Here is a 10,881-nt window from a genome sequence, read left to right as displayed (position 1 = left end):
ACGAGCGCCGCCATTATGGTCAAGGGATGGCGGTCGGTGAATCTTGCTTCGTGCGCGCAGATGGCAGTTTTGGAGTTGGTTTCGCTATTTATCTTCGTGGGTTGTCGATATGATGCAGTTCAGGGTATCGATGCTAAATTAAGATAAATAGCATGTTTATTATTAGCATGGAATCTTTTTGTTAGCGAAAAACAGCCGATTTCAGCCGTTTTACGAAGTTTTTCGGTACTGGTTTGTGACAACTCACGAGAAGTCGAGAACATCATGGCATATCAGCTTGACTTCTAAGATAATAATAGTGCATATATATTTGTAAAATGGCTGTTCATAACGGATATATTTATGTAATTTAAATTAGTGAATTTATCCCTGTAATACAGTTTTATGTTTGATATGGACAGGTTGATTTCTTGCAAAGAACTTTTGCGATAAACAATCTATATATTTTACTGTATTGCCTGTGAGATAACAGACATGAATGCAGATGCGGGATCGTAGACTGTGACAGGAAGATCACACTATGATTGTTGTGTTCTGAAATGCAACAACGACTAAGAAAGGCCATGAAACTATCTTTTCACGTGAGGAAATGGATATAAAAAATTAGATCTGTAGTCGGGTTGAATTTTGAAGTGAGTAAATTACCAGAAGTGTTTCAATCCGGTCACACTCTCTCCTGTTCTATCGTGATAATGTTGCTAGTGACTTTTGTCTAGATAACTGGAAATACATGTGTTTGTGGGGAGCATTTTAATGATGAGGATTATAGACTGAAGTCTTGCGGACGTCACTATTTGAAAATTGGGGCAGTTCCTGGGATATTCAAGGGGACGAAGTCAACAACACCATCAAGAATGGTGTTGCACCGGCATCAGAGGTGAGTTCAAAGTAAACTGACATGATATGAGGCTACAAATTTCTTTCAATTCTAAACAATGACTGGTACATGGTAGATAGGTCTCTTATGTGTGAGAGATTCCAATATTATTTGAAACTATTTCGCGAACTCGGCACATCAATTGGGTGGAAGGGAAAGTCCAATAACTACATGATACTGCCTTTCCAACTATATGTAGACTGTAGAGTGCATTGCAGCCAAAAATATAACTTGCACAACTCAGTATCAGGAAATATGTCCAAGGTGTGCTTGGCCATTCTAGAACCGTGTAAAAGTATTTATGGTTATTATGATTAGTGCAGCAAAATCCCGAGCTTAATCCCAAGCTGCTGTATCACCTGAACAGCGACAAACATTATGACCGAACATTATTAGTGATATTAGTGTGTGGCAAGCTGACAGACATTTTATCCAATTCGGCTCATTTGTTATCCGGGTGATTGTTTACTTTAAATTTTTTTCTGCGCTTGGTTATACCACCAGCACCAACAACTATTTAGTAAAAGGAACTCTATTACTTTAAAAACGTAGATGTACTTGAATAACTGCCATTGTTAGTTGATCGTAAATATACCGTAAGTCCGTAACTATAAATGTTTTCATTTCTGTCGGATTGTTATTAATGCATCTAACTGTATTTGCAGTGGACATCATACTCCAGAAGGAATTCCTGGTCCAAGTAGCACTGACCAGATTCCACATCTACAACAGCCATTGCTGGATCATGCATATTGTGAAGAAAAATCATCTAAAGCAAAGGAATAATTCAGGATTTAAGTAACGAGCTGGAGAAGCTGATTTTGTGCACGATTCAAGGCATCCGATGATATATGTTTCTGTATTATTCTGGATTTTCAAGTTATGGGATTGGTTTTGAAGTTTTTGATATAGTCAATATAGTCATCAACAGCTGCAACTGTTCCACTTTTATCAGCTGTTAAAAATTATCTCAGAAGTGGTATATTGAAGAATTTCAAGCAAAGGTAAATTCAAAAACTCTGCCATTGCAAGACGAACTGTTTTCATTTGTTTGTCGGATTCACCAAGGCTTTGGAGTGAAAGACCTTGGTGTTCGATTCAACTTGTCAACTGCATCTGTTAGCGGGTTATCGATAACTTGGGCAACTTTTTCATATTTTACTCTTGGGAAATTGACAACTTGGGTGAGCAGAGAGAAAATTAGAGAACATGTGCCCCAATCCTTCAGATGAGGAAATTATGGTAGCACACATGTTAATATTGCTTGATTGGTATCGCGCCACATGGCCTTAGTGGCTACATACACACAAGCTTGATTGGTATCGCGCAACATGGCCAAAGTGGCTACATAAAGTCAAGTCTGCTTTATATCGCTAATCCTTTCATTTTTTATCTGCTGAATAAACAAAACAAGTAACATTCAACAGTTCTGTTGGGTATTGTATATTGACAAATTTATCCGCCATTTGCTAGGAGCTAGCCAGTTATGCACAAAGCTTATCGGGTACACAACTGGGAGTGAGCGGCTTGGTGTCCACCGTGGAGAACAAAGTCTGAACCCAGGTAAAATGAAAGATCTCCGGGTGGCCGTGACCCTTTCATATCCCGCAAATGGGCAAGGTGTCCTTGACAGTTCTAGTTTTATCATCAGATTTCGAAATATCCTTGTCGATCATCGATGGTCCGTGTCGTTGTGGCTGGTCGATGAGGCACATCTGCACCTGGAACATAAAATACTGCAGCAGTATATGGTGCACTTGACAATCATCGAACTGGGGCAGTCAGGCAGTGGAACTGGGAACATTGCAATGACAGCAATTTTTAGTCATATTGTAAATCTTCGTATTTGTTTGTTACTAAACAATTTGTTGACTAGTTATTTGATTTTAGTTGCCAGCACAATTTTTTGATTTGACAATATGCAATATCAAGCATTGACCCCAACAACACTGCTGATACTGACATGCTCAAACTCATCAGGATCACAGATGATACTTGCAAAGTCAAGAAGTCTAATTCTCAAAGCCAGTTAGGAGCCTATAATTTGAGTGCTTGAATAAATCTACCAAGGACCTCTGCTAGTATAAATTACAACATGCCTCTAAAATCTCATATGTCAGATTCAGCGAATAATTTATAGCCTTTGCTATTTCCATTACCTCTCGATTCACTGGCAATCCTGTCTACGTCGGCAAAACTGAACTCTGGTAGATCCGTCAACAACTAAGAAAATACAAGCTCCATACATTGCTGTGTAAATTGTTACTGTTACTAGTGACATCAGAAGAGAAGTCAGCAGCAGTTCAGTTAAAGCAAAAATACAGTCCCACTATAGAATGTGACATTGTCACATTCTATAGTCCCACGCTAAGGCTTCTCAAACAGCTATAATGAAGAAGTAGGGTCTGGATTTCACTAGCAATGACATGAAATCAGGCATTAGTGGTGTTGCAATAACCAACAACTCATGCATTCGCAGTAACGAGCCGCCATAAAGGGAAAAGTACTGCAATATTTCTGCACACAATGGTAGCCTTATGGAGGCAAAATTACGACCGCCATCCCTTCATAGGTGGCGCTAGAGCGGTGAGAATCGTCCATTATCGTCCGTACGGCGAATAGTATTTCCGAGACTGTAGCGATGGAAGGGAATATGAATGAAGTTTTTTGTTGAGATAACTGGAGCAAGAGATAGTTCGGGTTATTTTTGAGTTTTTTTACATGCTTTCTTAGACGTGTATTGGTAGTCAAATGGTGTTTCAAATAGCAGATCAGTCATATTAAATGCTTGTTTGCGTTAGGCTTGTAAAATAGGACTTGATATAAATGCTGACTTTGACTTTTCCGTGGCCTGAAGTGTCAGGTTGACGGCCGTGAACAGCGTGATACTTGTCAAGTGCTCTGATCGTAAGGCGTACTACCGGCTTGTTGATATATATTTTAATGCTAAACCGCGTAAGAGTCGTTACCGCGTGCCGAATCTTGACATGTTGTGGTTATGGCTTTGACATCAATTTTTATTGCATTCATTAATGTAAGCTAGGTATAATAACGAAACATTGGATATGCTCAACCATATATTTTCTCTGTCTGCATTATCTGTGACTTAATTTACAATCGTTATAACGGTTGCCATTTCCACTGTTCAGCCAAATACTATGTCTTGTAATAATTTCTGATTAACATTTGTGATATTCATTTCAGTTAATCGACGAGTTATTTTATTGCTATATTTAGTCTTTATTTTACGATGGAGACTGAAGCCATGAAGTGATTGCGATATGCCCAAATATCCGTATACGTCTGATGGTGAATTGAAAGGAATGCAGTGTTGGCGAAGGCAACAGTTCATAAAATATCGTTCTCTAAGCATTGTTTCAACCTGCAGCGACAATGTCCTTGATCAGCCATTTATCACTACTAGTGATATCTGGCTTTCTGTACATCGATGAATATGAGGCCAGTGGAATTACCCACATATCAGAGACCACGCCAAGCCCAAACTTGGGTTTTATCATTCACAATTGGGCTCTGAATGAAGTTAGCGTCCCACACAGTGTGCTGGCTGCTGATGGTAGCTCCGCGATGCCTTGATGCTATTCTTCCCGCCAAGGCACAGACTTGTTTGATAAACCAGATCTTGTCTATATTTAAATTCAAGAGCAGTAGTTGTACCAAACTTGTCATTGAAAGAACATCTCTCTGTATCTCGACTGAAATCAATGTGTTGTTTTGTGCATTTGATATGACTGTCTGTCTGTATTTGACCGGTATTTTAAATGTATGCTCGTGGTGGATTTTATTTTAACTAACACGATAGTGAAAATATATTGTCAAATTGTGATGTCTTGCAACATGAGGTTAATATATCTGCCAGAAAGCAACAATGATTCAGGTAGCGATAGGGTAATGAGTCTGCAGCTGAAGTGCGAAAAGTGTACCTTATGAAGCATCATTTTGACATCGAATGCGCCAATAACACCAGGCGATCGCTTCTCATTTTGTTGACTGGGGAGTCACGTTTCTCGCACGACTTGATTTGAATCGAGTCACTTTGCTAAATTGACTTGAACTGACTCGACGTATCAGAAATGTGAATTGACTAGTAACTCGGACCAAAATTTACGAGTCAATTTCAAGTCATCTAGTAATTAATTGGTGTCGATAAAATCACTGTATATCTGGCATATATTCGGTTTGTTCGCGAAACGCTGGTGTAGCACGGGAGAACGACTAATCCTTCAAATATTATGCGTTTCAACGAGTCTCGATTGTTCTCTCGCAAATAAATTGACCGCAAACGAAGTGATCGAAGCTTACAGCTGACCTTGTCGTAACTCGAGAGTAGTAAAGTAATAAAATAGCGAAATATATATCTGTTCTCTGTTCTTACCTTAACAAACCTCTTGTCATGTTATCATCGAATATAGTTAATATAGTTCTCAACCATTGGCGCAGGCTCGAATTGTATCATCAATTTGTAAATGGGGAATGTATTGCATCTTATCAATTCGTTTGTCCATTCACTATTTTGACTGGTAACTACACTGTAAAAATTATTCTTGTAAAATTGCTTGTAACGAGCTTGTAAAGGCTCGATGCAAGCTCGAGGCAGCTTGTAACTGCAAAATGCAAGCACATAACAAGCTGTCATAGGACGGTGCTTGTAAATTGTGCTTGTAAATTGTTTTTATTTTGTGCAAGAAGAATTAACAAACGCAGCAGTCCGAACTCTCTCAAGACTCGTGACAGACACGATGCCATGCAAGACACGATAACACACCCCGGACATGCCCAGACACGATGTCCGAGTGTCAACACAGTCCGCATACATCCCCCGACATGCCACAGACATGTCCCAGATATGATGTGCGTTCGACAACGCAGTTCGAACCCACTCCAGACATGCCTCGGACATGATGTCCGAGTGTCAACGCAGTTCGAACGCACCCCAGACATGTCCCAGACATCCTGTTAGAGTGTCAACACAGTTCGAACTCACACCTCTGACATGATGTTTGATTGGCAACGAAGTCCGAACCTTTCTCCAGACATGCTTCAGACATGATGTCCGAGCGTCAATACAGGCCCAACACACCCCAGACATGCCCTAGACATGTCCCAGACATGATGTTCAAGTGTCATAAGTCATAACGCAGCACGGACACATCCCCAACATGATGTTCGATAGCCAACACGGTCTGAACCTATTCATGCATCAGCTATGATGTCTGAGTGTCAACGAAGTTCGAACAGCCCCCCCCCCCCCCCACCCGACATGCGCTGACATGTCCCGGACATGATGTTCGAGTGTCAACCACGGTCCGAATAGACCCTGACATGATGCGTGATTGACAACGTGTTCCGAACTTATCTCCATACATGCCTCAGACATAATGTCCGAGTGTCAATACAGGCCGAACACACCCCAGACATGCCCTAAATATGTCCCAAGGATGATGCTCAAGTGTCATCACGCAGTCCGAACACATCCCTAACATGAAGTTCGATAGACAACGCAGTCCGAACTTACTCCAGTCATGCCTCGGACATGATGTCCGAGTGTTAACACAGTTCGAACACACCCCTGACAAGCCCCTAGATATGATGTGTGAGTTGAAACGCTGTTCAAACACACCCAGGCATCATATCTGGCGATAGGAAAATGCACAAGACACACAATACGGTGCGATTACAATGTTGTTATTTTTCATTATCTTCTTTATGTTCATTATATTTCATGAACTCCCGCATTCTGTTTGTACAAATATATCATTGAGCGTTTCGGTTGAGCGATTTAGCAAAAAGGCGCGAGAACAAGACGAGGAAGGATTTGGATTTCGATTTGAAAGAATCGCAATTAATGATTTTTATCTGATTCAAGAACAATGGATATCGATTTTAGCTTAACTTTAAGATGAATATATGTAGAAATGGACTTGAAATGACTCATAACTTTACATTCCAATGTGTTATTTGGATCAAATGCCTACTTTTTTCTGATTTGGACTTGGATTAGAATCTCGAATTCCGAACAGGATTTGGATTTTACAATATTATAGCTGATCATCTCGGCGCGAATGGCGATCCAACCAGTTTTGCGGTGGTGCACGTTTCTTTCGTGTTGGTAAATAATTGATCAATCTTTGTGATTTGATGTATTTCAGGTTATTGAAATAGTCTTGGTTTCTATGGCTAACGTTCAAGCACGGTTGAAGTTGAAGGTGGCCTATGGTGACCGTTCAAAAGTGTTTAGAGTAAACTCTGTATCAGAAGTGAAACTGCTGTATTACACAAATTCCCTGACAATGCCAACATTGAGAACTATGACAAAGATTTTGGCTGGGCCGAATTTCATTGTGAAGTTGAACTACGCAGTGGCGATATGTTGGAATTTAGTGAACAGAAAAATTCAGGTAATTTAGTGTTGTGGTTATACGCGTTATATAAGATTACTGATATTTTTGTCTTGCAGAGACTTCGAAAGTGACAGATTTGCTTGGTGCTGGTGTTCGTAATTGAAATTGGACTAGTAATGTGGATGTATCATTAACTGAAGCGCAGACGAATGGTAGGGATTTTTTGCCACCGACTGTATGACGGTGTATAGCAGTGTTTCCAAATATATTCCTACATAATGTGTACGTGACATTCACAAATTCAAATTATAAACAACGCCATAGCTGTCAGTGTGATTAGCAGTGAACTCGGTGCTTGGTGAATTCGGCCCCGCGAACTCGGCACTTGTTGAGCTCGGCCCTCGGTGAATTCGGCCCTCGGGAAATTTTGTAATAAATTGTATTAACAACTATATTAATATGAATGATTAAACTACTAACATTATCATAGAGTGATTTGTCAATGTTGTACGTCAGGGCATGCGTAGATCACGCAGTCACTGCATGATTAGATCACAGAAACAGATTGCGTAAAGTTTGTGGGGCCGAATTCACCAAGTGCCGAGTTCACTGGCAACCGTCAGTGTTCATATTCTTGATTATAGTATAAGTATAGCTTTCTAGTTCCGGCGTTAAAATGTAGGCGTGTTGCGCAACGTTATCTTATCGCCGAATACTTTGAGAAGGGAGAAGTCAATCAATATTTAGATTTTTCGGAATCAGTGCGACAGTTACTTTCGATTATTATATACCATTTTAAATTTATCTACCCCGCCCAGTAGCCTTGTTTGTAGCTAGCGCTTCCTTTGTGATCCAGCATTTTGTCTCATAAGTGACATTGTAATTGCAGGAGATACGTGCAGTGGTCTGCGAAATTCAGAACGACGCGTTGATGCTTCATCCATCATGATTGATCTGGAGCCCTCTACATAACTGATTTACGAGCAGCCCTCGATGCAAGTAGCCAGGAACTTCTGGTCTTCTTGCTAACGAAGTATGAAATTACTATTTTTGTGGCACATCGGTCGGGAACCACTGATTCATATCATCAATATAAAATTTCAGGTCGGAGAATCTTCGAACAATGACGAAAGCGGGGCTGAACATAAATCATTCATATTATCGGAATCAAGTTCATCTAGCCCAGCCAAGGAAACGCTGATGAAAGCAATGAAAGCCCCTTTCAAAAGGCGTCGGTTTGACAGAAGCCTGCAACATGCAAATCGGGCAAGAAGCGATATCATAGGTTAGTTTTCTGCTTGACGATAACTGATAAGGTTTCAGCTATTGGAGGGAATGAAGCTGATTAACAATGGTCTAGATCAGGGGTTCTCAGCCCTTTCTTGGCCGTGGCCCATTTTCCAGTTTGAAAATGTGCTGTGGCCCACCTGTTATCTAGAGTCATAATCCTGATCAATGCGTGGTAATCGACAGCGCCAATATGCCTATTCCTCTAAAATATGCGCATTCTTCTATCTCTGATGATATAGACTTCCCGGGACATGAAATCGCGCCAGGCCCAACAAAAATTTTCAAGTTCCAACAAACGACCAACGAAATAATCTTGCTCCCCAAAATAGGGGTTTGGGTGTGGTAGTTACGGCCCTGGTAAATCATAGGCTAAAACTCCTCAGTATATTATCTGCGTCCGCTGCTCCATTTGCGTCTCGAAACACAATTATCAGATCCCAGCATCCGCTGTGTGATTGGGACTTTTGTTCCACTATTGTGGGGAATAATATTCTGGCCAAGCATCGAACAATTCATTGGCGATCGGGGTACTACAGAGAAGTGGAGAAAGATTATCAATATACAAGCTGTACATTGTACAATGTAAATTGTATGTCTTGTACCAAAACAACTGAAGTTGCGATGTCAGAATATTCAATCCAATGATACCATCAATTCATAAGAATTTGTGTACTTTCAGATTCTGCAGATAATTGGAAGGTCGGTATACCTGCAACGAATCCTATGGCAAATTCGTGGTTATAAACCAGGTTCGTGCCAAGTACATATCGACACAGCAATACTATAAAGTTTACTTTACTGCGCTGATAATAGGCTTACAGCTAGATATGTCAGTATAAGTCAGGGGCGGCCAACCCGCGGCCCGCGAGAAGGTTTTGTGTTGCCTGCGAGGTAATTCTCGAAATTAGTTGCAACATCAGGTAAAATTGCAAGGCCAACCAAAATTTCATTAGTCTGACGGCGAAATTTGATAATGACTCAAATGATCAGTTCTGACGCATTGGCATAGTTAGGGTACAGCCACATTTATCGCAGATCTTATTATATGGTCTTGAAGTAGAATATTTCACAGCAGATTTATTTGACTTGAAGTTTTTCTTGGCACTTTGTATGATTTATTGTCACTCAATTTCTTGCATTTAGTATTGGAGCCCTACTGAAAATTATAAATATGCGTAATTTGCAGAATCGTGTCGTTCAACATGCGACTTCGCTTGTGTGCTCGCAGCTAGATCGTCGGCGATGAAACTTCGCACAAAATGATAGACGCATGTTCACCGAAACCTTCGATATTGCTATGTCTAAACGCTGAATTATCCTGTCCTATACAAAGGCAACCCCAATATATGCAAGTAACATATTTATTGATCGAATTCATTTGTTATCTTTGAAAAAGTTTCACGCCTAGCGCAGCCAGGACATGAATGCACAGTTGCACTTTGCACACATAGTTTTCATGACATAATTGTATCAAAATTAAAGCGTAGTAATGTAAGTATTGTTTTCAACGTTACCTAATTCGGTACGCTTCTATCGGACGACTAAAAAATGGTCATCAACATTCGAGTGGCCCGCGTAATTGTTCCTAAATCTCGTGTGTCCCTTCGACCGAAAAGGTTCGCCACCTCTGGTATAATTGCTGTCATAGTTATCATTTCGACCTAATACATCAGCCATTATTACTCTGGTAGTATTATAGGCTATATAATTTCATACTCTCCTTGCCTTTCAGTATACAGTTGTGTGGTCTTTTTTCAGGATAATTCAGAACCAACCAAATCATACATCTTGACACTCAAGAGACCAAGTGGACGGTGCACTTCGACGGGCTAGTGATAAATGACGTGGTAGATTTCTCATATGCTTTAGCTTTGTGTCACTGCATTGGGTATTCAATATCCAGTTCGCGAGCGGTATGAATAATAATCTACATTTCTTGTCCATCCGCATTGCAAGAATGAAAGGGCTGCGTATGCCGTCTGCAGTCGCTTCAATGGGTGATAAAAATTGATGTGCAGTTTTGAAATTCAATTGATCATTGATATACAAATTGGTAAGTTATGAAGTAGTTTTGCTTTTTGGGGTGCTAAAGTAGATTTTGCCTTAAGTGATTATGTTTTCGGCATACTTCATTACTTGACAATTTTGATGCTGCAAAGTATAAATAGTTATGGAATAGGTTTGTACTGGACCAAATAATTTACTTTCAAAACTACATGAGTTCTTGTCAAACAATTCATCTTCAGTATGCTGTCTTCAAGCTGGACTATTGTTGAATAAATTCAGTTGTGACGCTCATGAGCTTGCCTTTACACATTTTTAATATTATTGCTTCTTGCCTGAATATTCGAGTTA

General features: G+C 40.1%; 2 long non-coding RNA genes across 2 annotated transcripts; one reads left to right on the top strand and one right to left on the bottom strand.

Annotated features, from left to right (window-relative positions):
• Positions 1–2,304: 2,304 nt before the first annotated feature.
• Positions 2,305–3,475, bottom strand: LOC145445359 (uncharacterized). The gene is made up of 2 exons (XR_013916977.1): positions 3,037–3,475; positions 2,305–2,598 (listed from the first exon to the last, which is right to left on the bottom strand). It is a non-coding gene; the product is annotated as an uncharacterized LOC145445359 (long non-coding RNA).
• Positions 3,476–8,015: 4,540 nt separating this feature from the next.
• Positions 8,016–10,016, top strand: LOC145438554 (uncharacterized). The gene is made up of 3 exons (XR_013914957.1): positions 8,016–8,269; positions 8,341–8,521; positions 9,206–10,016. It is a non-coding gene; the product is annotated as an uncharacterized LOC145438554 (long non-coding RNA).
• Positions 10,017–10,881: the final 865 nt, after the last annotated feature.

Source organism: Botryllus schlosseri, chromosome 1, assembly GCF_051294905.1.
Source record: "Botryllus schlosseri isolate E-star chromosome 1, Bs_hap1, whole genome shotgun sequence".
Taxonomy (NCBI): domain Eukaryota; kingdom Metazoa; phylum Chordata; class Ascidiacea; order Stolidobranchia; family Styelidae; genus Botryllus; species Botryllus schlosseri.
Note: the sequence above shows the minus strand (reverse complement) of the source record. Positions and strands in the feature narration are given on the sequence as shown.